Genomic DNA, 25,648 nt, shown 5'->3' with positions numbered 1-25,648 from the left:
GAATGCGCCTGCGGCAGCGGACCGCATTTAACAACAATAGGGTGCTAATGCACCCATTTATATCATTACCTCCTCGCTGCAGCGAGGAGGTAAAAAAAAAAGTGGCACATCCTGGCCCGCCCCTCCTCCTCTTCCCTCTCCATCTGTGCTTGCTGACCCTCCTTTAGCCACCCTCCCACCATCCTTCTTGTCCTTTCCTCTTTTCACCCCTGACGAGGTTGCTCGACAAGTCTGATCTATGAAAGCCTCTTCAAAACAGGTTCATCCCTGTTCCTCTAAAAGCATCAAGGACCACATTGACACCTTCGCTCCGGCCCTTGCTGATTTTTGTAACCACTCCTTTGCCTCTGGATCCTTCCCCTCCCCTCTGAAGCACTCCTTTGTGCATCCTCTTCTCAAGAAACCCACAGCTGATCCTTCTTGTCCAGCTAACTATCACCCAATTTCCATTACTCCCTTTCTTGGCAAAATACTGGAAAAGTTGGCCATCTCTCAGCTTTGACTTCATTCCAATTCTGTTGGCTGTCTCCATGACCACCAGTCTGGCTTCAGAGCTGCCAGAAGCATGGAAACTGCTCTCCTAAACATCCGTGAAGATCTGCTCACCTACCTTGACTCTAACATTCCCTCTGTCCTCATCCTCCTCGATCTCTATTCTGCCTTCGACACGGTCAACCATACCATCCTGCTCAACCGTCTCCGTGAAAACTTGGGTATCACTGATCAGGCTCTGGCCTGGCTGACCTCTTTCCTCTCAGATCGACCCTCCCAGGTCCAACTTGGGTCCTTCCTTTCATCTATCTTCCTCTCTACCTGTGGTGTTCCCCAGGGGTCTCACCTCTTTCCCTAGCTTTTCAACCAATACCTGGCTCTCGCCCACTGCATTGCCATTTTCTGCTCAAATTTCCAGTGCTACGCTGACGGCACTCAACTCATTTTCAGGCTGCCCTCTGCCACCTCCTCTCCCTCTCTCATCTCTGATTGCCTAACTGCCATTCAAGATTGGTGTGCCACCAATGATCTTTGTCTGAATGCCAGCAAGACGGAGATCCTCCTCATCGGCAAACCTTCACCACCCTTTCCCCTCACTCTCTGGCCGGCCTCCCTTGGCACTCCTCCTACCCCCACCTGTGAGGCTAAGAACCTCGGGGTCATCTATGACTCCACCCTTTCCTTCTCCGCCCACATCTCTGAGGTCTCTAAAAAGTCAAATTTCAGACTGCACCTATTCAGAGGTACTCTGCCTTTCCTCTCCTTCCCCCAGAAGCTCATGGCATCTCAAGCTCTGGTTCTCTCTAGCTTGGACTATTGTAACAGCCTCTTTCTAAATCTACCTGCCTCTACTCTGCGCCCTCTGCAACTAATTCAGAACAGGACTGTGAGACTTGTCCTTGGCCTCAACCCCTGGGATCGTATCTCTCCAGCTCTGAAATCTCTTCACTGGCTCCCATTGGATGCAAGGATTATATTCAAAACCCTCTGCATTGTCCACAAGGCTTTCTGGGGCCTGGGTCCAAAATATCTTCAGCTATCCCTCCGCAAATACCTCCCCTCTCGAGCTCTTCACTCCTCTAACTCCAACTCACTCAGGGTCAGTCGTTTTTCTAGGAAACGAGCTGGGGGTAGATCTCTGTCTTCGGCTGGGGCCTCCTTCTGGAACAGCCTCCCTGTCACTCTAAAACTTGAGGAGAACCATCTCCGGTTCCAGAAGCACCTCAAGACCTTCCTCTTTTCTTCTGCTTTCGCTCCCCCTCTCCCCTGCTGATCTGTTCTCTCTTGGCACCATGCACCTGGCCACCCTCTGGCTTTTGGGCCCAGGTACCTGCTCATCCTGTCACCCTCCCGCACTGCCTCCGGGCCACCCCTTGCACTGGGGTCTGTATCTGTACCCATACAGCCCCCCCTTTTTCTTCCTGCACATATCGGACCTATCCTGTCTGCTGCCTTAAACCTAGCACTTGCAAATTTCTGGCTGCATTACCACTGTTTGTTGCCTTTATTATTTATTTATTGTTATTTATCTGTTTCTCCTCTGCTTCGCACTTTCCACCTCTCCCCCCCTTCCATGCACTTTTCCTCTCCCCCCTCTCCCATGCACTTGCGCGTTCTCAATGTCACTGGGCCAAGTAAGATCGCTGTTTTGTTCTCCCCTGTTCCCCTCCCTTGCCTTGTCGAGCTCTGAAACACTTGTGTACGAGCGCGATAGAAATAAAATATCAATCAATCAATCTTGTGATAATTGGTGGCTATTAAATGTATCTTTGTCACCTTTGTAATGTATGCACCCCATGGGTGCCTCAGACTGTTTTTGCTCTAAGCAGGAGGTCCCTAACCACTATGGTTCTCCCTGCTTCTGTGCCTTTCCCCCGTTCTCCCCTGACGAGCTTTCCAGACAAGTCTGATCTATGAATGTCTTGTCAAAACAGGTTCACCCCAGCTCCTCCAAAACCATCAAGGACCACATCGACTCCCTGGCTCCTGCCCTGATCGACTTCTGCAACCATTCCTTCACCACTGGAGTCTTCCCGTCCTCCCTTGTGCACTCCCTTCGGCACCCTCTTCTTAAGAAACCCTCTACCGACCCGTCTTGCCTGGCCAACTATCGCTCAATCTCCATCACTCCTTTCCTTGCCAAACTCCTGGAAAAGCTGGCCATCTCCCAGCTTAATCTTCACACTGAATCTGTTGGTTGCCTCCGTGACCATCACTCTGGCTTCAGAGCTGCCAGAAGCATGGAAACTGCTCTCCTGAACATCCGTGAAGACCTGCTCTCCAACCTTGACTCCAACACCCCCTGTGTTTTCATCTTGCTTGATCTCTCTTTTGCCTTTGATACGGTCAACCATGCCATCCTGCTCAATCCTCTCCATGATAACCTGGGGATCACTGGTCAGGCCCTGGCATGGCTGAATTCTTTCCTCTCTGATCGACATTCCCCGGTTCAACTTGGGTCCTTCCTCTCCTTTATCTCTATCTCTACCTAGGGTGTTCCCTAGGGGTCTAACCTCTCTCCCTGGCTGTTCAACCATTACCTGGCACATCTTGCCAACTGCATTGCCATGCTCTATCCCAACTTCCAGTGCTATGCGGATGACACTCAACTCATTTTCAGCCACCTCTTCCCCCTCACTCATCTCTGATTGTCTGTCCGCCATCCAGGAGTGGTGTGCTGCCAATGATCTCTTTCTTAATGCCAGTAAGACTGAGACTCTCCTCATCAGCACACCCACTCCCTGTCATTTTCTGGCCGGACTCTCTGGGCCCTCTTCCTGCTCCCACCTGTGAGGCTAAAAACCTCGGGATCATCATCGACTCCACACTCTCCTTCTCTCCTCACATCTCTGACGTCTCTAAGAAGTCACACTACCAGCTGCACCTCCTTAGAGGTATTCTTCTTTTCCTCTCTTTCCCCCAGAAGCTCACTGTCTCCAGAGCTCTGGTCCTCTCTAGGCTGGACTATTGCAACAACCTCTTTCTAAATCTGCCTGCAATAATCCATGCCACTAGGATTGGGCAGTTACCCTTCTCTCTCCTCCCAAACCTACCCTCCAAGTCAGGATTGGTTTAGGGGTGTGGAGCAACATATGGCAATTCCCAATTGTAATCGCCCTTTGTTCTCCTTTCACCTTTTTGGCAAAAACGATTTATGTATCACAACTTCATAATTTTACTAGCAACTGCCATACTAAACATATATTCTGTTTCAGCTAATCATGGGGAATTAGATAAGCGGCCACAAAATCCGTATCATGTAGCATGGCCATGTGGCACCTTTCTGTCATTTCCATAAAAATACAACAGTTATGAATATGTAAGTTATTAAGCATATCCCTAATTTCAATGTCCACCGCTCACCAACTCTCACATTTGGAACATGTTCAGATCAGCCAGAAACCTAATTTAACTGGCCCTTACAGTTCTCAGAGTTACAAGAAGATGAATTGGATATCCCCAAAATAGCCTGGAAATTACATAAGTTTCCATAGATGAAATCCATCCGCCTTATAATGGCTGTTAAAAAGGCCTAAATGATAATAGTCCTTTTAAATGAATTATGAATCTTCATGTGGGACAAATGGCCCTGACTCCTGCCTTCCGGCCCTTTGTTTTCACTGGCTCAGCCTGTGGCCAGAGTTTTTTTTTTTATCAGTCTCCTTTGTGCTGGAAGCTGGCTCCTTGAAGTGAGTGCCCCCATTTTCACAAATATTAGTCAAGCTCAAGCCAGGGGGTAACTTTTCTTGAAGTCAATGCTTTCAGAGCCAACAAGTCTGGAGAACACTGAATTTCGAAGCCTTAAGCAGGACATATTTATTGTGGTTTGTCATTAGATGGGACATGTGACATCCAGGCTGGAAGTGGGAGATGTCCTTGTGAAGTTTTGCCTACAGCCAGCAAATGTGACTGCCTTGGGCTGACAATTTCCATGAAGACAAATTGGCTCTTCAAATGTCACTGGAGGTTTGTAGGTGAAACATAATATACATTGCTTTTGGTCAACCCGCACACATGTTTTGTTTTCCTGACATTTTTCGTTGAGCAGTGATATATTTTTTTCAATTTTTGACTTTATGAAACCATTTTTATTTGCACACACCTGTGCAGGCCGTTTTTGTTTTCAATGTGTACAAATCATGTTTTCCATGTGACAGGGATCTTTGATTCCTCCTTCATTTGTAAATTAAAATGCTGCTTGTCTGTTGGTCATGACGGGTAGGCCCCTTCCCACGTGGCTCTTTAATTTAACTTGAAAAACCACAACAAAGGCCATGCCGTTTTTGTTTCAGTGTTTAAAATCCTGCCATTCATGTGAAACAGACTTCTGTTCAGGGCCTTTAAATGCAACCCATAGGCAAAATACAGGCAAACCTCCTAATTTGCATATGGCTTGCTCCAACAGAAGTGATGTCACACAAAAGGACATTACAAGGAGCATCATCAGTTTTTGATACTTGGAGGAACCACGGAAGTGACTTAGAATGAGTTGCCATAAGCAAGCCAAGGGGCAAATAACTTTGTTTTGCAAAATACCCAAATTAGCACTATTATTATATATGGAGCACCTTTATAGTCATTAGGCCTTGTTTTATAATAGCATGATATAATAACATAAGCTATTAACATTGCCACACCCCCTAACTAGGGGTCCCCCTCTATTTCCAATCCCACTTAAAGCACTGGGTGGGAGTTATATAAAAGTGCAATATGAAATGGGTTACTGTTGCCGAGATAACCCCCATGTGAAAGATCATCTGTGGCACAGGTGCTTTTGTGTATTTTCCGGGGTTATGTAATATTTAGTATCCCGTGCATTTGCATCTCCCCCAGTCTTCGGCTGTTTCCGTCGCTGCAGGTCTAACCTGGGTAGTAATAAAGTGAAGCCTCTGCAGACCGAGCTGTGCTGAGCTGCGACCATTGGGGGGACTGGAAGGGCACGGGGCGCACAACATTACATAACACCGGCGGCCTGACTGTCATTTATCTCGCGCACAAGGCAGAGTGTGTTGGGCGTTATATATGTTGTGTCCATGTATGCGCCCTCAATGTCACCAGTCCACAGAGTGTGGGCACTTTCCTGAGGTGGGACCTCGTGGCGCAACGGTAGCGCGTCTGACTCCAGATCAGAAGGTTGCGTGTTCAAATCACGTCGGGGTCAAGTCTGCCTTGTTTTTGTATAGCAATATGAAAATGTATTTATCGTAAATTGTGAGGTCGTTTTTAGCCAATACTGCACAAAAGTCATGCACAGACGTGTTCCTCTAGAAACGGACCCTGGTCTCTAACCATTGCTTCTTTTTTATTGTACACTTAGCCGGTAAGTATCACAGCCCCCCGCCCCCACCACCTCCCACCACCAGAGTCCCTGCCTGCAGGCAGCAATTATAAAAAAAAACGAAGGCATGCAGGAGTAAGGGAGAGTTACACTCCCAGGAATAGGAGAGGCATGAACAAATGAAGTAATAGAAAAGGGTTCCTGTCGAGGAGGTTGATGCCCTCATATGCAAGCATTGGATGAGGAAGAGGGGCGTGGGGGTAATGGGGCAGATATGCCAAGGGCACGTTTTTTCTGTTTGTTTGCATACATGCCAACATTATCCACTCCATTTGGGAGGCAAAGTCCAGTTCTGGGTTTATAATGGGGACATCCACGACTACAAGTCCCAGAATGCAAAACGAAAACCTGGAATTGACTGGTGTCTCCCAAATGCAATGGATATTGTTCTCATAAATGTGTGTATCTGGTCGAATTGCCACCATTCTGAAAGGAGTTGTTGGACAAAGAGAAGAGGACACGTGGAAACTCAGACCAGGGTTTCATGGACTGGTTTGCACACGGGAGGAGCAGGAACGCACGTGTCTGTGTTGCTGTAGGATCTCCATGCATTCCTAAACATCATACATATAAACAAGCTCTATATCCATGCGTGCTCTGCTATCACAGCGTGACATCTGCTCAGGAAACAATTGCTCTCGCCCGTCTCTGTGGCGCAATCGGTTAGCGCGTTCGGCTGTTAACCGAAAGGTTGGTGGTTCAAGCCCACCCAGGGACGAGTTCTTTTTCTACCTCTTGGAGCCTCCCTTTGCCCCATTAAACAGCAACGTCGGATGCTGAGAGCAGAGAGGACCCACAATGACGCTGCCTCCATACTGATACACAAAGTATTTATAGCAGCGGGTGTGTCTGCACCCCAAACGGCTTTAACATCTGAAAACGGTTTGCTAATGGTGTAGGGGTGACCGGAAACATGTGGGCATGAGGGTGTGCGGCTGATATCTGTGTTCATAGACAATAGATGTGGCCTGACATGGCACCAATATCCCGCAACATGTGGTGGGCAGTGGGGCTCTTAGCAGCACTGTGCGCTTCTCCCCTGGCACTGGGTGCAGCAGTACTGCCCTAAAATGCACCAACGGCCGGAGAGAAGGGCCCTATGAAAAAGCCTCTGTTCCTAGTGAGGGAATAGCTATCGCTCTGACATATAGGGCACAAAAGACCCCGCCGGCCACGCAGCCTTCTCTGATCTGGAGTCAGAGGCTTGCGCCACGAGGTCCCTTCACAGACATATAGCGCAATTGCAGGTACTAGGGACACTGATGCGGCAGGTAACCCAAGTACACATAAAATAACAAAGTATTCTGCCGCGGAAGCGAGAGCAGAGCAAAGCAGCCAGGGTGCAGCAGATGTAGGAAATACTCAAAAGCCACTGAGCCACAGATGATTCTTCACATAGGCCATGGTGGTGGCCAGGCCCGGCTGAAGATGTGTCGGGCCCATTGTACATGATGGTTGGCCATCTGAGGCTCCCGTGGTGGGGCATCAGGCCCGGCCTTAGGAAGGGGGCGAGCCGGGCGAACGCCCATGCCGCCACGCCCCCCGGGGCGTCTTTAGCCCCCCGCTCCAGGTCGGGGAGTCTTTCAAGGGTTCTCCCGAGCTAGCGTGGTGGGAGAAGGCACGCTGTTGCTGTTGGAAGCGCCTGCGCTCTTGATATCAAAAGGCGCCATTAGCCCCCAACCGCGCCAGCTCGGCAGAGTCTTTCAAGGGCTGAGCTGGCATGTTGGGAGAAGGCGTGGCAGGCGCTCATTGTTGTTGAATGCGCCTGCGGCAGCGGACCGCATTTAACAACAATAGGGTGCTAATGCACCCATTTATATCATTACCTCCTCGCTGCAGCGAGGAGGTAAAAAAAAAAGTGGCACATCCTGGCCCGCCCCTCCTCCTCTTCCCTCTCCATCTGTGCTTGCTGACCCTCCTTTAGCCACCCTCCCACCATCCTTCTTGTCCTTTCCTCTTTTCACCCCTGACGAGGTTGCTCGACAAGTCTGATCTATGAAAGCCTCTTCAAAACAGGTTCATCCCTGTTCCTCTAAAAGCATCAAGGACCCGGCCCTTGCTGATTTTTGTAACCACTCCTTTGCCTCTGGATCCTTCCCCTCCCCTCTGAAGCACTCCTTTGTGCATCCTCTTCTCAAGAAACCCACAGCTGATCCTTCTTGTCCAGCTAACTATCGCCCAATTTCCATTACTCCCTTTCTTGGCAAAATACTGGAAAAGTTGGCCATCTCTCAGCTTTGACTTCATTCCAATTCTGTTGGCTGTCTCCATGACCACAAGTCTGGCTTCAGAGCTGCCAGAAGCATGGAAACTGCTCTCCTAAACATCCGTGAAGATCTGCTCACCTACCTTGACTCTAACATTCCCTCTGTCCTCATCCTCCTCGATCTCTATTCTGCCTTCGACACGGTCAACCATACCATCCTGCTCAACCGTCTCCGTGAAAACTTGGGTATCACTGATCAGGCTCTGGCCTGGCTGACCTCTTTCCTCTCAGATCGACCCTCCCAGGTCCAACTTGGGTCCTTCCTTTCATCTATCTTCCTCTCTACCTGTGGTGTTCCCCAGGGGTCTCACCTCTTTCCCTAGCTTTTCAACCAATACCTGGCTCTCGCCCACTGCATTGCCATTTTCTGCTCAAATTTCCAGTGCTACGCTGACGGCACTCAACTCATTTTCAGGCTGCCCTCTGCCACCTCCTCTCCCTCTCTCATCTCTGATTGCCTAACTGCCATTCAAGATTGGTGTGCCACCAATGATCTTTGTCTGAATGCCAGCAAGACGGAGATCCTCCTCATCGGCAAACCTTCACCACCCTTTCCCCTCACTCTCTGGCCGGCCTCCCTTGGCACTCCTCCTACCCCCACCTGTGAGGCTAAGAACCTCGGGGTCATCTATGACTCCACCCTTTCCTTCTCCGCCCACATCTCTGAGGTCTCTAAAAAGTCAAATTTCAGACTGCACCTATTCAGAGGTACTCTGCCTTTCCTCTCCTTCCCCCAGAAGCTCATGGCATCTCAAGCTCTGGTTCTCTCTAGCTTGGACTATTGTAACAGCCTCTTTCTAAATCTACCTGCCTCTACTCTGCGCCCTCTGCAACTAATTCAGAACAGGACTGTGAGACTTGTCCTTGGCCTCAACCCCTGGGATCGTATCTCTCCAGCTCTGAAATCTCTTCACTGGCTCCCATTGGATGCAAGGATTATATTCAAAACCCTCTGCATTGTCCACAAGGCTTTCTGGGGCCTGGGTCCAAAATATCTTCAGCTATCCCTCCGCAAATACCTCCCCTCTCGAGCTCTTCACTCCTCTAACTCCAACTCACTCAGGGTCAGTCGTTTTTCTAGGAAACGAGCTGGGGGTAGATCTCTGTCTTCGGCTGGGGCCTCCTTCTGGAACAGCCTCCCTGTCACTCTAAAACTTGAGGAGAACCATCTCCGGTTCCAGAAGCACCTCAAGACCTTCCTCTTTTCTTCTGCTTTCGCTCCCCCTCTCCCCTGCTGATCTGTTCTCTCTTGGCACCATGCACCTGGCCACCCTCTGGCTTTTGGGCCCAGGTACCTGCTCATCCTGTCACCCTCCCGCACTGCCTCCGGGCCACCCCTTGCACTGGGGTCTGTATCTGTACCCATACAGCCCCCCCTTTTTCTTCCTGCACATATCGGACCTATCCTGTCTGCTGCCTTAAACCTAGCACTTGCAAATTTCTGGCTGCATTACCACTGTTTGTTGCCTTTATTATTTATTTATTGTTATTTATCTGTTTCTCCTCTGCTTCGCACTTTCCACCTCTCCCCCCCTTCCATGCACTTTTCCTCTCCCCCCTCTCCCATGCACTTGCGCGTTCTCAATGTCACTGGGCCAAGTAAGATCGCTGTTTTGTTCTCCCCTGTTCCCCTCCCTTGACTTGTCGAGCTCTGAAACACTTTTGTACGAGCGCGATAGAAATAAAATATCAATCAATCAATCTTGTGGTAATTGGTGGCTATTAAATGTATCTTTGTCACCTTTGTAATGTATGCACCCCATGGGTGCCTCAGACTGTTTTTGATCTAAGCAGGAGGTCCCTAACCACTATGGTTCTCCCTGCTTCTGTGCCTTTCCCCCGTTCTCCCCTGACAAGCTTTCCAGACAAGTCTGATCTATGAATGTCTTGTCAAAACAGGTTCACCCCAGCTCCTCCAAAACCATCAAGGACCACATCGACTCCCTGGCTCCTGCCCTGATCGACTTCTGCAACCATTCCTTCACCACTGGAGTCTTCCCGTCCTACCTTGTGCACTCCCTTCGGCACCCTCTTCTTAAGAAACCCTCTACCGACCCGTCTTGCCTGGCCAACTATCGCTCAATCTCCATCACTCCTTTCCTTGCCAAACTCCTGGAAAAGCTGGCCATCTCCCAGCTTAATCTTCACACTGAATCTGTTGGTTGCCTCCGTGACCATCAGTCTGGCTTCAGAGCTGCCAGAAGCATGGAAACTGCTCTCCTGAACATCCGTGAAGACCTGCTCTCCAACCTTGACTCCAACACCCCCTGTGTTTTCATCTTGCTTGATCTCTCTTTTGCCTTTGATACGGTCAACCATGCCATCCTGCTCAATCCTCTCCATGATAACCTGGGGATCACTGGTCAGGCCCTGGCATGGCTGAATTCTTTCCTCTCTGATCGACATTCCCCGGTTCAACTTGGGTCCTTCCTCTCCTTTATCTCTATCTCTACCTAGGGTGTTCCCTAGGGGTCTAACCTCTCTCCCTGGCTGTTCAACCAATACCTGGCACATCTTGCCAACTGCATTGCCATGCTCTATCCCAACTTCCAGTGCTATGCGGATGACACTCAACTCATTTTCAGCCACCTCTTCCCCCTCACTCATCTCTGATTGTCTGTCCGCCATCCAGGAGTGGTGTGCTGCCAATGATCTCTTTCTTAATGCCAGTAAGACTGAGACTCTCCTCATCAGCACACCCACTCCCTGTCACTTTCTGGCCAGACTCTCTGGGCCCTCTTCCTGCTCCCACCTGTGAGGCTGGACTATTGCAACAACCTCTTTCTAAATCTGCCTGCAATAATCCATGCCACTAGGATTGGGCAGTTACCCTTCTCTCTCCTCCCAAACCTACCCTCCAAGTCAGGATTGGTTTAGGGGTGTGGAGCAACATATGGCAATTCCCAATTGTAATCGCCCTTTGTTCTCCTTTCACCTTTTTGGCAAAAACGATTTATGTATCACAACTTCATAATTTTACTAGCAACTGCCATACTAAACATATATTCTGTTTCAGCTAATCATGGGGAATTAGATAAGCGGCCACAAAATCCGTATCATGTAGCATGGCCATGTGGCACCTTTCTGTCATTTCCATAAAAATACAACAGTTATGAATATGTAAGTTATTAAGCATATCCCTAATTTCAATGTCCACCGCTCACCAACTCTCACATTTGGAACATGTTCAGATCAGCCAGAAACCTAATTTAACTGGCCCTTACAGTTCTCAGAGTTACAAGAAGATGAATTGGATATCCCCAAAATAGCCTGGAAATTACATAAGTTTCCATAGATGAAATCCATCCGCCTTATAATGGCTGTTAAAAAGGCCTAAATGATAATAGTCCTTTTAAATGAATTATGAATCTTCATGTGGGACAAATGGCCCTGACTCCTGCCTTCCGGCCCTTTGTTTTCACTGGCTCAGCCTGTGGCCAGAGTTTTTTTTTTTTATCAGTCTCCTTTGTGCTGGAAGCTGGCTCCTTGAAGTGAGTGCCCCCATTTTCACAAATATTAGTCAAGCTCAAGCCAGGGGGTAACTTTTCTTGAAGTCAATGCTTTCAGAGCCAACAAGTCTGGAGAACACTGAATTTCGAAGCCTTAAGCAGGACATATTTATTGTGGTTTGTCATTAGATGGGACATGTGACATCCAGGCTGGAAGTGGGAGATGTCCTTGTGAAGTTTTGCCTACAGCCAGCAAATGTGACTGCCTTGGGCTGACAATTTCCATGAAGACAAATTGGCTCTTCAAATGTCACTGGAGGTTTGTAGGTGAAACATAATATACATTGCTTTTGGTCAACCCGCACACATGTTTTGTTTTCCTGACATTTTTCGTTGAGCAGTGATATATTTTTTTCAATTTTTGACTTTATGAAACCATTTTTATTTGCACACACCTGTGCAGGCCGTTTTTGTTTTCAATGTGTACAAATCATGTTTTCCATGTGACAGGGATCTTTGATTCCTCCTTCATTTGTAAATTAAAATGCTGCTTGTCTGTTGGTCATGACGGGTAGGCCCCTTCCCACGTGGCTCTTTAATTTAACTTGAAAAACCACAACAAAGGCCATGCCGTTTTTGTTTCAGTGTTTAAAATCCTGCCATTCATGTGAAACAGACTTCTGTTCAGGGCCTTTAAATGCAACCCATAGGCAAAATACAGGCAAACCTCCTAATTTGCATATGGCTTGCTCCAACAGAAGTGATGTCACACAAAAGGACATTACAAGGAGCATCATCAGTTTTTGATACTTGGAGGAACCACGGAAGTGACTTAGAATGAGTTGCCATAAGCAAGCCAAGGGGCAAATAACTTTGTTTTGCAAAATACCCAAATTAGCACTATTATTATATATGGAGCACCTTTATAGTCATTAGGCCTTGTTTTATAATAGCATGATATAATAACATAAGCTATTAACATTGCCACACCCCCTAACTAGGGGTCCCCCTCTATTTCCAATCCCACTTAAAGCACTGGGTGGGAGTTATATAAAAGTGCAATATGAAATGGGTTACTGTTGCCGAGATAACCCCCATGTGAAAGATCATCTGTGGCACAGGTGCTTTTGTGTATTTTCCGGGTTTATGTAATATTTAGTATCCCGTGCACTTGCATCTCCCCCAGTCTTCGGCTGTTTCCGTCGCTGCAGGTCTAACCTGGGTAGTAATGAAGTGAAGCCTCTGCAGACCGAGCTGTGCTGAGCTGCGACCATTGGGGGGACTGGAAGGGCACGGGGCGCACAACATTACATAACACCGGCGGCCTGACTGTCATTTATCTCGCGCACAAGGCAGAGTGTGTTGGGCGTTATATATGTTGTGTCCATGTATGCGCCCTCAATGTCACCAGTCCACAGAGTGTGGGCACTTTCCCGAGGCGGGACCTCGTGGCGCAACGGTAGCGCGTCTGACTCCAGATCAGAAGGTCGGGGTCAAGTCTGCCTTGTTTTTGTATAGCAATATGAAAATGTATTTATCGTAAATTGTGAGGTCGTTTTTAGCCAATACTGCACAAAAGTCATGCACAGACGTGTTCCTCTAGAAACGGACCCTGGTCTCTAACCATTGCTTCTTTTTTATTGTACACTTAGCCGGTAAGTATCACAGCCCCCCGCCCCCACCACCTCCCACCACCAGAGTCCCTGCCTGCAGGCAGCAATTATAAAAAAAAACGAAGGCATGCAGGAGTAAGGGAGAGTTACACTCCCAGGAATAGGAGAGGCATGAACAAATGAAGGAATAGAAAAGGGTTCCTGTCGAGGAGGTTGATGCCCTCATATGCAAGCATTGGATGAGGAAGAGGGGCGTGGGGGTAATGGGGCAGATATGCCAAGGGCACGTTTTTTCTGTTTGTTTGCATACATGCCAACATTATCCACTCCATTTGGGAGGCAAAGTCCAGTTCTGGGTTTATAATGGGGACATCCACGACTACAAGTCCCAGAATGCAAAACGAAAACCTGGAATTGACTGGTGTCTCCCAAATGCAATGGATATTGTTCTCATAAATGTGTGTATCTGGTCGAATTGCCACCATTCTGAAAGGAATTGTTGGACAAAGAGAAGAGGACACGTGGAAACTCAGACCAGGGTTTCATGGACTGGTTTGCACACGGGAGGAGCAGGAACGCACGTGTCTGTGTTGCTGTAGGATCTCCATGCATTCCTAAACATCATACATATAAACAAACTCTATATCCATGCGTGCTCTGCTATCACAGCGTGACATCTGCTCAGGAAACAATTGCTCTCGCCCGTCTCTGTGGCGCAATCGGTTAGCGCGTTCGGCTGTTAACCGAAAGGTTGGTGGTTCAAGCCCACCCAGGGACGAGTTCTTTTTCTACCTCTTGGAGCCTCCCTTTACCCCATTAAACAGCAACGTCGGATGCTGAGAGCAGAGAGGACCCACAATGACGCTGCCTCCATACTGATACACAAAGTATTTATAGCAGCGGGTGCGTCTGCACCCCAAACGGCTTTAACATCTGAAAACGGTTTGCTAATGGTGTAGGGGTGACCGGAAACATGTGGGCATGAGGGTGTGCGGCTGATATCTGTGCTCATAGACAATAGATGTGGCCTGACATGGCACCAATATCCCGCAACATGTGGTGGGCAGTGGGGCTCTTAGCAGCACTGTGCGCTTCTCCCCTGGCACTGGGTGCAGCAGTACTGCCCTAAAATGCACCAACGGCCGGAGAGAAGGGCCCTATGAAAAAGCCTCTGTTCCTAGTGAGGGAATAGCTATCGCTCTGACATATAGGGCACAAAAGACCCCGCCGGCCACGCAGCCTTCTCTGATCTGGAGTCAGAGGCTTGCGCCACGAGGTCCCTTCACAGACATATAGCGCAATTGCAGGTACTAGGGACACTGATGCGGCAGGTAACCCAAGTACACATAAAATAACAAAGTATTCTGCCGCGGAAGCGAGAGCAGAGCAAAGCAGCCAGGGTGCAGCAGATGTAGGAAATACTCAAAAGCCACTGAGCCACAGATGATTCTTCACATAGGCCATGGTGGTGGCCAGGCCCGGCTGAAGATGTGTCGGGCCCATTGTACATGATGGTTGGCCATCTGAGGCTCCCGTGGTGGGGCATCAGGCCCGGCCTTAGGAAGGGGGCGAGCCGGGCGAACGCCCATGCCGCCACGCCCCCCGGGGCGCCTTTAGCCCCCCGCTCCAGGTCGGGGAGTCTTTCAAGGGTTCTCCCGAGCTAGCGTGGTGGGAGAAGGCACGCTGTTGCTGTTGGAAGCGCCTGCGCTCTTGATATCAAAAGGCGCCATTAGCCCCCAACCGCGCCAGCTCGGCAGAGTCTTTCAAGGGCTGAGCTGGCATGTTGGGAGAAGGCGTGGCAGGCGCTCATTGTTGTTGAATGCGCCTGCGGCAGCGGACCGCATTTAACAACAATAGGGTGCTAATGCACCCATTTATATCATTACCTCCCCGCTGCAGCGAGGAGGTAAAAAAAAAAGTGGCACATCCTGGCCCGCCCCTCCTCCTCTTCCCTCTCCATCTGTGCTTGCTGACCCTCCTTTAGCCACCCTCCCACCATCCTTCTTGTCCTTTCCTCTTTTCACCCCTGACGAGGTTGCTCGACAAGTCTGATCTATGAAAGCCTCTTCAAAACAGGTTCATCCCTGTTCCTCTAAAAGCATCAAGGACCACATTGACACCTTCGCTCCGGCCCTTGCTGATTTTTGTAACCACTCCTTTGCCTCTGGATCCTTCCCCTCCCCTCTGAAGCACTCCTTTGTGCATCCTCTTCTCAAGAAACCCACAGCTGATCCTTCTTGTCCAGCTAACTATCGCCCAATTTCCATTACTCCCTTTCTTGGCAAAATACTGGAAAAGTTGGCCATCTCTCAGCTTTGACTTCATTCCAATTCTGTTGGCTGTCTCCATGACCACCAGTCTGGCTTCAGAGCTGCCAGAAGCATGGAAACTGCTCTCCTAAACATCCGTGAAGATCTGCTCACCTACCTTGACTCTAACATTCCCTCTGTCCTCATCCTCCTCGATCTCTATTCTGCCTTCGACACGGTCAACCATACCATCCTGCTCAACCGTCTCCGTGAAAACTTGGGTATCACTGATCAGGCTCTGGCCTGGCTGACCTCTTTCCTCTCAGATCGACCCTCCCAGGTCCAACTTGGGTCCTTCCTTTCATCTATCTTCCTCTCTACCTGTGGTGTTCCCCAGGGGTCTCACCTCTTTCCCTAGCTTTTCAACCAATACCTGGCTCTCGCCCACTGCATTGCCATTTTCTGCTCAAATTTCCAGTGCTACGCTGACGGCACTCAACTCATTTTCAGGCTGCCCTCTGCCACCTCCTCTCCCTCTCTCATCTCTGATTGCCTAACTGCCATTCAAGATTGGTGTGCCACCAATGATCTTTGTCTGAATGCCAGCAAGACGGAGATCCTCCTCATCGGCAAACCTTCACCACCCTTTCCCCTCACTCTCTGGCCGGCCTCCCTTGGCACTCCTCCTACCCCCACCTGTGAGGCTAAGAACCTCGGGGTCATCTATGACTCCACCCTTTCCTTCTCCGCCCACATCTCTGAGGTCTCTAAAAAGTCAAATTTCAGACTGCACCTATTCAGAGGTACTCTGCCTTTCCTCTCCTTCCCCCAGAAGCTCATGGCATCTCAAGCTCTGGTTCTCTCTAGCTTGGACTATTGTAACAGCCTCTTTCTAAATCTACCTGCCTCTACTCTGCGCCCTCTGCAACTAATTCAGAACAGGACTGTGAGACTTGTCCTTGGCCTCAACCCCTGGGATCGTATCTCTCCAGCTCTGAAATCTCTTCACTGGCTCCCATTGGATGCAAGGATTATATTCAAAACCCTCTGCATTGTCCACAAGGCTTTCTGGGGCCTGGGTCCAAAATATCTTCAGCTATCCCTCCGCAAATACCTCCCCTCTCGAGCTCTTCACTCCTCTAACTCCAACTCACTCAGGGTCAGTCGTTTTTCTAGGAAACGAGCTGGGGGTAGATCTCTGTCTTCGGCTGGGGCCTCCTTCTGGAACAGCCTCCCTGTCACTCTAAAACTTGAGGAGAACCATCTCCGGTTCCAGAAGCACCTCAAGACCTTCCTCTTTTCTTCTGCTTTCGCTCCCCCTCTCCCCTGCTGATCTGTTCTCTCTTGGCACCATGCACCTGGCCACCCTCTGGCTTTTGGGCCCAGGTACCTGCTCATCCTGTCACCCTCCCGCACTGCCTCCGGGCCACCCCTTGCACTAGGGTCTGTATCTGTACCCATACAGCCCCCCCTTTTTCTTCCTGCACATATCGGACCTATCCTGTCTGCTGCCTTAAACCTAGCACTTGCAAATTTCTGGCTGCATCACCACTGTTTGTTGCCTTTATTATTTATTTATTGTTATTTATCTGTTTCTCCTCTGCTTCGCACTTTCCACCTCTCCCCCCCTTCCATGCACTTTTCCTCTCCCCCCTCTCCCATGCACTTGCGCGTTCTCAATGTCACTGGGCCAAGTAAGATCGCTGTTTTGTTCTCCCCTGTTCCCCTCCCTTGCCTTGTCGAGCTCTGAAACACTTGTGTACGAGCGCGATAGAAATAAAATATCAATCAATCAATCTTGTGATAATTGGTGGCTATTAAATGTATCTTTGTCACCTTTGTAATGTATGCACCCCATGGGTGCCTCAGACTGTTTTTGCTCTAAGCAGGAGGTCCCTAACCACTATGGTTCTCCCTGCTTCTGTGCCTTTCCCCCGTTCTCCCCTGACGAGCTTTCCAGACAAGTCTGATCTATGAATGTCTTGTCAAAACAGGTTCACCCCAGCTCCTCCAAAACCATCAAGGACCACATCGACTCCCTGGCTCCTGCCCTGATCGACTTCTGCAACCATTCCTTCACCACTGGAGTCTTCCCGTCCTCCCTTGTGCACTCCCTTCGGCACCCTCTTCTTAAGAAACCCTCTACCGACCCGTCTTGCCTGGCCAACTATCGCTCAATCTCCATCACTCCTTTCCTTGCCAAACTCCTGGAAAAGCTGGCCATCTCCCAGCTTAATCTTCACACTGAATCTGTTGGTTGCCTCCGTGACCATCACTCTGGCTTCAGAGCTGCCAGAAGCATGGAAACTGCTCTCCTGAACATCCGTGAAGACCTGCTCTCCAACCTTGACTCCAACACCCCCTGTGTTTTCATCTTGCTTGATCTCTCTTTTGCCTTTGATACGGTCAACCATGCCATCCTGCTCAATCCTCTCCATGATAACCTGGGGATCACTGGTCAGGCCCTGGCATGGCTGAATTCTTTCCTCTCTGATCGACATTCCCCGGTTCAACTTGGGTCCTTCCTCTCCTTTATCTCTATCTCTACCTAGGGTGTTCCCTAGGGGTCTAACCTCTCTCCCTGGCTGTTCAACCAATACCTGGCACATCTTGCCAACTGCATTGCCATGCTCTATCCCAACTTCCAGTGCTATGCGGATGACACTCAACTCATTTTCAGCCACCTCTTCCCCCTCACTCATCTCTGATTGTCTGTCCGCCATCCAGGAGTGGTGTGCTGCCAATGATCTCTTTCTTAATGCCAGTAAGACTGAGACTCTCCTCATCAGCACACCCACTCCCTGTCATTTTCTGGCCGGACTCTCTGGGCCCTCTTCCTGCTCCCACCTGTGAGGCTACAAACCTCGGGATCATCATCGACTCCACACTCTCCTTCTCTCCTCACATCTCTGACGTCTCTAAGAAGTCACACTACCAGCTGCACCTCCTTAGAGGTATTCTTCTTTTCCTCTCTTTCCCCCAGAAGCTCACTGTCTCCAGAGCTCTGGTCCTCTCTAGGCTGGACTATTGCAACAACCTCTTTCTAAATCTGCCTGCAATAATCCATGCCACTAGGATTGGGCAGTTACCCTTCACTCTCCTCCCAAACCTACCCTCCAAGTCAGGATTGGTTTAGGGGTGTGGAGCAACATATGGCAATTCCCAATTGTAATCGCCCTTTGTTCTCCTTTCACCTTTTTGGCAAAAACGATTTATGTATCACAACTTCATAATTTTACTAGCAACTGCCATACTAAACATATATTCTGTTTCAGCTAATCATGGGGAATTAGATAAGCGGCCACAAAATCCGTATCATGTAGCATGGCCATGTGGCACCTTTCTGTCATTTCCATAAAAATACAACAGTTATGAATATGTAAGTTATTAAGCATATCCCTAATTTCAATGTCCACCGCTCACCAACTCTCACATATGGAACATGTTCAGATCAGCCAGAAACCTAATTTAACTGGCCCTTACAGTTCTCAGAGTTACAAGAAGATGAATTGGATATCCCCAAAATAGCCTGGAAATTACATAAGTTTCCATAGATGAAATCCATCCGCCTTATAATGGCTGTTAAAAAGGCCTAAATGATAATAGTCCTTTTAAATGAATTATGAATCTTCATGTGGGACAAATGGCCCTGACTCCTGCCTTCCGGCCCTTTGTTTTCACTGGCTCAGCCTGTGGCCAGAGTTTTTTTTTTATCAGTCTCCTTTGTGCTGGAAGCTGGCTCCTTGAAGTGGGTGCCCCCATTTTCACAAATATTAGTCAAGCTCAAGCCAGGGGGTAACTTTTCTTGAAGTCAATGCTTTCAGAGCCAACAAGTCTGGAGAACACTGAATTTCGAAGCCTTAAGCAGGACATATTTATTGTGGTTTGTCATTAGATGGGACATGTGACATCCAGGCTGGAAGTGGGAGATGTCCTTGTGAAGTTTTGCCTACAGCCAGCAAATGTGACTGCCTTGGGCTGACAATTTCCATGAAGACAAATTGGCTCTTCAAATGTCACTGGAGGTTTGTAGGTGAAACATAATATACATTGCTTTTGGTCAACCCGCACACATGTTTTGTTTTCCTGACATTTTTCGTTGAGCAGTGATATATTTTTTTCAATTTTTGACTTTATGAAACCATTTTTATTTGCACACACCTGTGCAGGCCGTTTTTGTTTTCAATGTGTACAAATCATGTTTTCCATGTGTGACAGGGATCTTTGATTCCTCCTTCATTTGTAAATTAAAATGCTGCTTGTCTGTTGGTCATGACGGGTAGGCCTCTTCCCACGTGGCTCTTTAATTTAACTTGAAAAACCACAACAAAGGCCATGCCGTTTTTGTTTCAGTGTTTAAAATCCTGCCATTCATGTGAAACAGACTTCTGTTCAGGGCCTTTAAATGCAACCCATAGGCAAAATACAGGCAAACCTCCTAATTTGCATATGGCTTGCTCCAACAGAAGTGACGTCACAAAAAAGGACATTACAAGGAGCATCATCAGTTTTTTATACTTGGAGGAACCACGGAAGTGACTTAGAATGAGTTGCCATAAGCAAGCCAAAGGGCAAATAACTTTGTTGTGCAAAATACCCAAATTAGCACTATTATTATATATGGAGCACCTTTATAGTCATTAGGCCTTGTTTTATAATAGCATGATATAATAACATAAGCTATTAACATTGCCACACCCCCTAACTAGGGGTCCCCCTCTATTTCCAATCCCACTTAAAGCACTGGGTGGGAGTTATATAAAAGTGCAATATGAAATGGGTTACTGTTGCCGAGATAACCCCCATGTGAAAGATCATCTGTGGCACAGGTGCTTTTGTGTATTTTCCGGGGTTATGTAATATTTAGTATCCCGTGCATTTGCATCTCCCCCAGTCTTCGGCTGTTTCCGTCGCTGCAGGTTTAACCTGGGTAGTAATAAAGTGAAGCCTCTGCAGACCGAGCTGTGCTGAGCTGCGACCATTGGGGGGACTGGAAGGGCACGGGGCGCACAACATTACATAACACCGGCGGCCTGACTGTCATTTATCTCGCGCACAAGGCAGAGTGTGTTGGGCGTTATATATGTTCTGTCCATGTATGCGCCCTCAATGTCACCAGTCCACAGAGTGTGGGCACTTTCCTGAGGCGGGACCTCGTGGCGCAACGGTAGTGCGTCTGACTCCAGATCAGAAGGTTGCGTGTTCAAATCACGTCGGGGTCAAGTCTGCCATGTTTTTGTATCGCAATATGAAAATGTATTTATCGTAAACTGTGAGGTAGTTTTTAGCCAATACTGCACAAAAGTCATGCACAGACATGTTCCTCTAGAAACGGACCCCGGTCTCTAACCATTGCTTCTTTTTTATTGTACACTTAGCCGGTAAGTATCACAGCCCCCCGCCCCCACCACCTCCCACCACCAGAGTCCCTGCCTTCAGGCAGCAATTATAAAAAAAAACGAAGGCATGCAGGAGTAAGGGAGAGTTACACTCCCAGGAATAGGAGAGGCATGAACAAATGAAGGAATAGAAAAGGGTTCCTGTCGAGGAGGTTGATGCCCTCATATGCAAGCATTGGATGAGGAAGAGGGGCGTGGGGGTAATGGGGCAGATATGCAAAGGGCACGTTTTTTCTGTTTGTTTGCATACATGCCAACATTATCCACTCCATTTGGGAGGCAAAGTCCAGTTCTGGGTTTATAATGGGGACATCCACGACTACAAGTCCCAGAATGCAAAACGAAAACCTGGAATTGACTGGTGTCTCCCAAATGCAATGGATATTGTTCTCATAAATGTGTGTATCTGGTCGAATTGCCACCATTCTGAAAGGAGTTGTTGGACAAAGAGAAGAGGACACGTGGAAACTCAGACCAGGGTTTCATGGACTGGTTTGCACACGGGAGGAGCAGGAACGCACGTGTCTGTGTTGCTATAGGATCTCCATGCATTCCTAAACATCATACATATAAACAAGCTCTATATCCATGCGTGCTCTGCTATCACAGCGTGACATCTGCTCAGGAAACAATTGCTCTCGCCCGTCTCTGTGGCGCAATCGGTTAGCGCGTTCGGCTGTTAACCGAAAGGTTGGTGGTTCAAGCCCACCCAGGGACGAGTTCTTTTTCTACCTCTTGGAGCCTCCCTTTACCCCATTAAACAGCAACGTCGGATGCTGAGAGCAGAGAGGACCCACAATGACGCTGCCTCCATACTGATACACAAAGTATTTATAGCAGCGGGTGCGTCTGCACCCCAAACGGCTTTAACATCTGAAAACGGTTTGCTAATGGTGTAGGGGTGACCGGAAACATGTGGGCATGAGGGTGTGCGGCTGATATCTGTGCTCATAGACAATAGATGTGGCCTGACATGGCACCAATATCCCGCAACATGTGGTGGGCAGTGGGGCTCTTAGCAGCACTGTGCACTTCTCCCCTGGCACTGGGTGCAGCAGTACTGCCCTAAAATGCACCAACGGCCGGAGAGAAGGGCCCTATGAAAAAGCCTCTGTTCCTAGTGAGGGAATAGCTATCGCTCTGACATATAGGGCACAAAAGACCCCACCGGCCACGCAGCCTTCTCTGATCTGGAGTCAGAGGCTTGCGCCACAAAGTCCCTTCACAGACATATAGCGCAATTGCAGGTACTAGGGACACTGATGCCCAGGTAACCCAAGTACACATAAAATAACAAAGTATTCTGCCGCGGAAGCGAGAGCAGAGCAAAGCAGCCAGGGCGCAGCAGATGTAGGAAATACTCAAAAGCCACTGAGCCACAGATGATTCTTCACATAGGCCATGGTGGTGGCCAGGCCCGGCTGAAGATGTGTCGGGCCCATTGTACATGATGGTTGGCCATCTGAGGCTCCCGTGGTGGGGCATCAGGCCCGGCCTTAGGAAGGGGGCGAGCCGGGCGAACGCCCATGCCGCCACGCCCCCCCGGGCACTGTTAGGGAGAATTCTCTGTTTAGGCTGAATTTCCCTACCTAGTGAGTCCCCCAGCAGCTTTGCTGGATTTCTGGGGTTTAATTTTTTTCTCCTGCCAAGAGTGAGACTCTTTTACCCTCACTCTTGGACATGTTGAAGTGTGTTTTCTTGGTTAAACCTTGTGTTGAATGGGCTATGGGGTCTTTTACTCCATAGGGCCTCATGTATTTTTGTGATGTGGGTCACACAGCACCCTCTGTGCCGTGACCCAGGGGTGTCCTAGGGACTCCCCAACATAGACTCCATACCCTGGGACTGACTACTGTCTCCCAGGGCATGTAAAGTCACCAAAGACTTTGCTAGTCTTGAATCCTGAACAGAACCAGTACAAACCATCATATTGTGGACGTACTGGCTGGGGCAATTCGATTGCCCCAGGGTCTGTTAGTCGAGGGGGCACGTCTCCGTCCCCCCTGATCAAGTTTTGGCTGGTGGCAGTGGAAACTACTTTTTATATTCGACCGCGAATATTTCCCTATGGGATTTCCCATTGTTTTAGGCTAACACATTTAATTATTTATTTACGGTAGCCTTAAACATACCGCCGGTTTATATATTTATTTTTATAACTCCGGTTGGGACTTTTTGCCAAAACTTGATTCAAAAATGGCGTTGGTGTTCGCCTCTGTAACTCTGACCCAAAGTGGAGCCCTTTGTTCCACTTTTGGCGGGCTTCTCCACAGAAGCCCTCCAAAGTGGTGCCACTCTGTCTGGGGTACTTAGGAGGGGTGGAGGGGGATTTAGGCACCCTGGACTGAGTTACCTTGGTAACTCAAGTCGCACTCCGTCCTGATTGGCCCAAGTGGTGAGCCGCCCGGCTCACCACTTAGCATGGTTGAGTGACAGCTAGGCTGGGTGAATGGGGGTTTGCTGCATAAAAGCAGGGCTTTGGGGACTGGGACTTCAGAAGTCGCCACAGGACCAAGAATCCGACGAGGGAAGAGCTGAGCCGACCTGCTTCGACGACACCACCCGGTGGAGCCCTGCTGAACCGTCTCACCACTTTTTCCCGACGACCGAGGAGAACTCTTAACGGAGTGGCTCCTTCCCTTGACTGGTGGGGACAACCAGTTTTCGCCTTCTTTCCGTTCTTTGAGGTATCTCGTGGCCGCCTTGCCTGTGCCAAGCACCCCGGCAACCGGAATACCACACTTTACCCCCATACCGCGAAAGTCGGCACCAACCCTTTAACCGGAGGACTCCGCGGCTGGTTTCTTCCCGGGCAGTGCAACGACCCTCTTCTTCTGCTCTTCAGCGAGAACTTCTTCTCCCCTGACCGACGTCGAGCCCTGCTGCCACTGCCTGGAACAACTGCCACCGCTGGAGGATCCTTTCCGCTTAAGGTACTGTGTTCTGCCTGGCTTCCCTTGCTACCGACTGTACGGGGTAGATTTAGTCCCCGGCTTTCGAACCTGGGAGTGCCTGGGACACTTTGGCTAAACTTTCTGAGCCACTCTAACCTCTTTTTGACTCTTTGCAAGACTTTGAATCTCTAACTAACAGTGTGATCTTGGGCACATTTTCGCTCCGGCTACTCTAAGAGTGGGCCCTGCCTAGTGACTTTTGCTCACCTGTGACTTTATTCTTCTTTAAGCCTATTGCAAGTGCTCTGGACCTTAGAGTGGTGTGTCTAACCCATTTCTGCTTTTTCTCTCCCTTTCTTGGAAACTACTAGAGTGTCATCTAACGTCAAGCACTCACCTCTGTTTTAATTAAGTGGTGTTTTACCTAGAGTTGTCTAGATAGGAGAAAGGATTGAATCTACTTTCATTATAACTGTGTTGAAGTGCTTTTACTATATTTTTGCTAGAGTGTTTTTAACTTATGTGTATTTTAAATAAATAACTATATACTTTTGAAACCAAGCTCTGGTCAGTGTTTGCTTGTGCTATTGTGTTTTGGTACATATTGTGTATACTTTACATACTGCCTAACTCTTCTTGAGAGAAGTCTGACTGCTCAGCCACAGCTACCAGGTAAATCTGGGTGGTACAGACTGCTACCAAAGGGGTTTACTGCTCTACCTGTAGTCTTAAATCTTTTGCAGTGTTCCCCAAGGGAACTGCACAGGTTTCTGCCTAACACTGGTGTACAGCGGTGGGATTTGTATTGAGTATACATTTTATTGTGCTTTAGATACCTTAGTGCAACTAACCACAAAGCTTGGCACTGAAAGAGTAAAACCTCTAACATGTCAGTTATAGAAAGCTATAGTCAAGAGTCCCTTGCAGCCAAAACTGCTGATTGTTTAAGAGTGCTCTGTAAACATAAGGATCTCCTGACTAAGGACAAGAAAATGGAGCTGATTGAAAGATTGTTAGCTAACCAAAGTCTGGGTGATGGTTCAGAGGAACCTACCACTCCAGCAACTGTAGATGACAGTGTTGAAGTTAACATGGAGCAAAATGTTGATGTTTCTGAGGAAGAGTCAGAAGAGGAGGGTGAGGCTGTTGTAACTGTCCCCCCTAGGCCTCTGCCTGCTCTACCTGCTGTGCCTACTGGACCTTTACCAGGTCCCACATTTAGTCCTCAGTACTTTGAACTGGAGAAAATGAAGCTAGAATTGGAGTATAAGAAACTTAATGCTCAAACTGACAAAGAACTAAGGCTAAGGGAAATGGAGCTCAAGTATGACTTAGAAATGAAGAAATTATCTGTTGAGAATGTTTCTCTCTCTGGCTCCTCTAGAAGTTCCAGTCCTAAAAGACCCCGGATGCCTAAAGAATTGGTTGGTATGTATGAGCCTAAGTTGGATGTGTTGGATTGGTTGTCTCTGTTTGAATATAATCATGGGCTCCAGAACATCACAGGAAATGACTTACTCACCTGGTTGTTCTCTAGGCTTCCCCCTGTTGCAACTGATGTGGTAATGGAGATGGGGGAGGAGGATAGGAAGGACTATGAATGTGTGAAACTAGCTTTGATAGCTAGGTTTGGGAAGACCCCTTCCCAGTATCTTAAGAGGTTTAGGAGCCTCAAAAAGCATGATGGTACCCCTTGGGCTACCTGGGTGAGTGAATGTTTGAAAAACTTAGAGGGATGGATTAAGGGTTACAAGGTGAACACTTATGAGGGGATGAGAAATCTCTTTATGTTGGAGTCAATTTATGATGCCTGCTCTCCTGAGCTCCGACAGCACTTGGCTGATTCACAGGAATTGGATCCTAGGAAGCTAGCTAGGGCTGCTGACTTGTGGGTTGCCAACAGGGCCACTCCCAAGGATTCTGGGGTAACTCAGAGGAAGGATGGGGA

General features: G+C 48.6%; 1 protein-coding gene and 5 non-coding genes across 7 annotated transcripts in view; 5 read left to right on the top strand and 1 right to left on the bottom strand.

Annotated features, from left to right (window-relative positions):
• LOC138571570 (tetraspanin-33-like) overlaps nucleotides 1-25,648 on the bottom strand; it is a 935,706-nt gene that overhangs the window by 615,072 nt on the left and 294,986 nt on the right. The gene's annotated exons all lie outside the window — the stretch shown is intronic.
• Nucleotides 5,582-5,653, top strand: TRNAW-CCA (transfer RNA tryptophan (anticodon CCA)). Its single transcript has one exon. It is a non-coding gene; the product is annotated as a tRNA-Trp (tRNA).
• On the top strand, nucleotides 6,475-6,548 carry TRNAN-GUU (transfer RNA asparagine (anticodon GUU)). Its single transcript has one exon. It is a non-coding gene; the product is annotated as a tRNA-Asn (tRNA).
• On the top strand, nucleotides 13,863-13,936 carry TRNAN-GUU (transfer RNA asparagine (anticodon GUU)). Its single transcript has one exon. It is a non-coding gene; the product is annotated as a tRNA-Asn (tRNA).
• TRNAW-CCA (transfer RNA tryptophan (anticodon CCA)) lies at nucleotides 20,558-20,629 on the top strand. Its single transcript has one exon. It is a non-coding gene; the product is annotated as a tRNA-Trp (tRNA).
• Nucleotides 21,451-21,524, top strand: TRNAN-GUU (transfer RNA asparagine (anticodon GUU)). Its single transcript has one exon. It is a non-coding gene; the product is annotated as a tRNA-Asn (tRNA).

This window comes from Ambystoma mexicanum, chromosome 1p (assembly GCF_040938575.1).
Source record: "Ambystoma mexicanum isolate Mex_15411 chromosome 1p, UKY_AmexF1_1, whole genome shotgun sequence".
Lineage (NCBI taxonomy): Eukaryota > Metazoa > Chordata > Amphibia > Caudata > Ambystomatidae > Ambystoma > Ambystoma mexicanum.
This window is presented reverse-complemented; position numbering and strand designations above follow the sequence as displayed.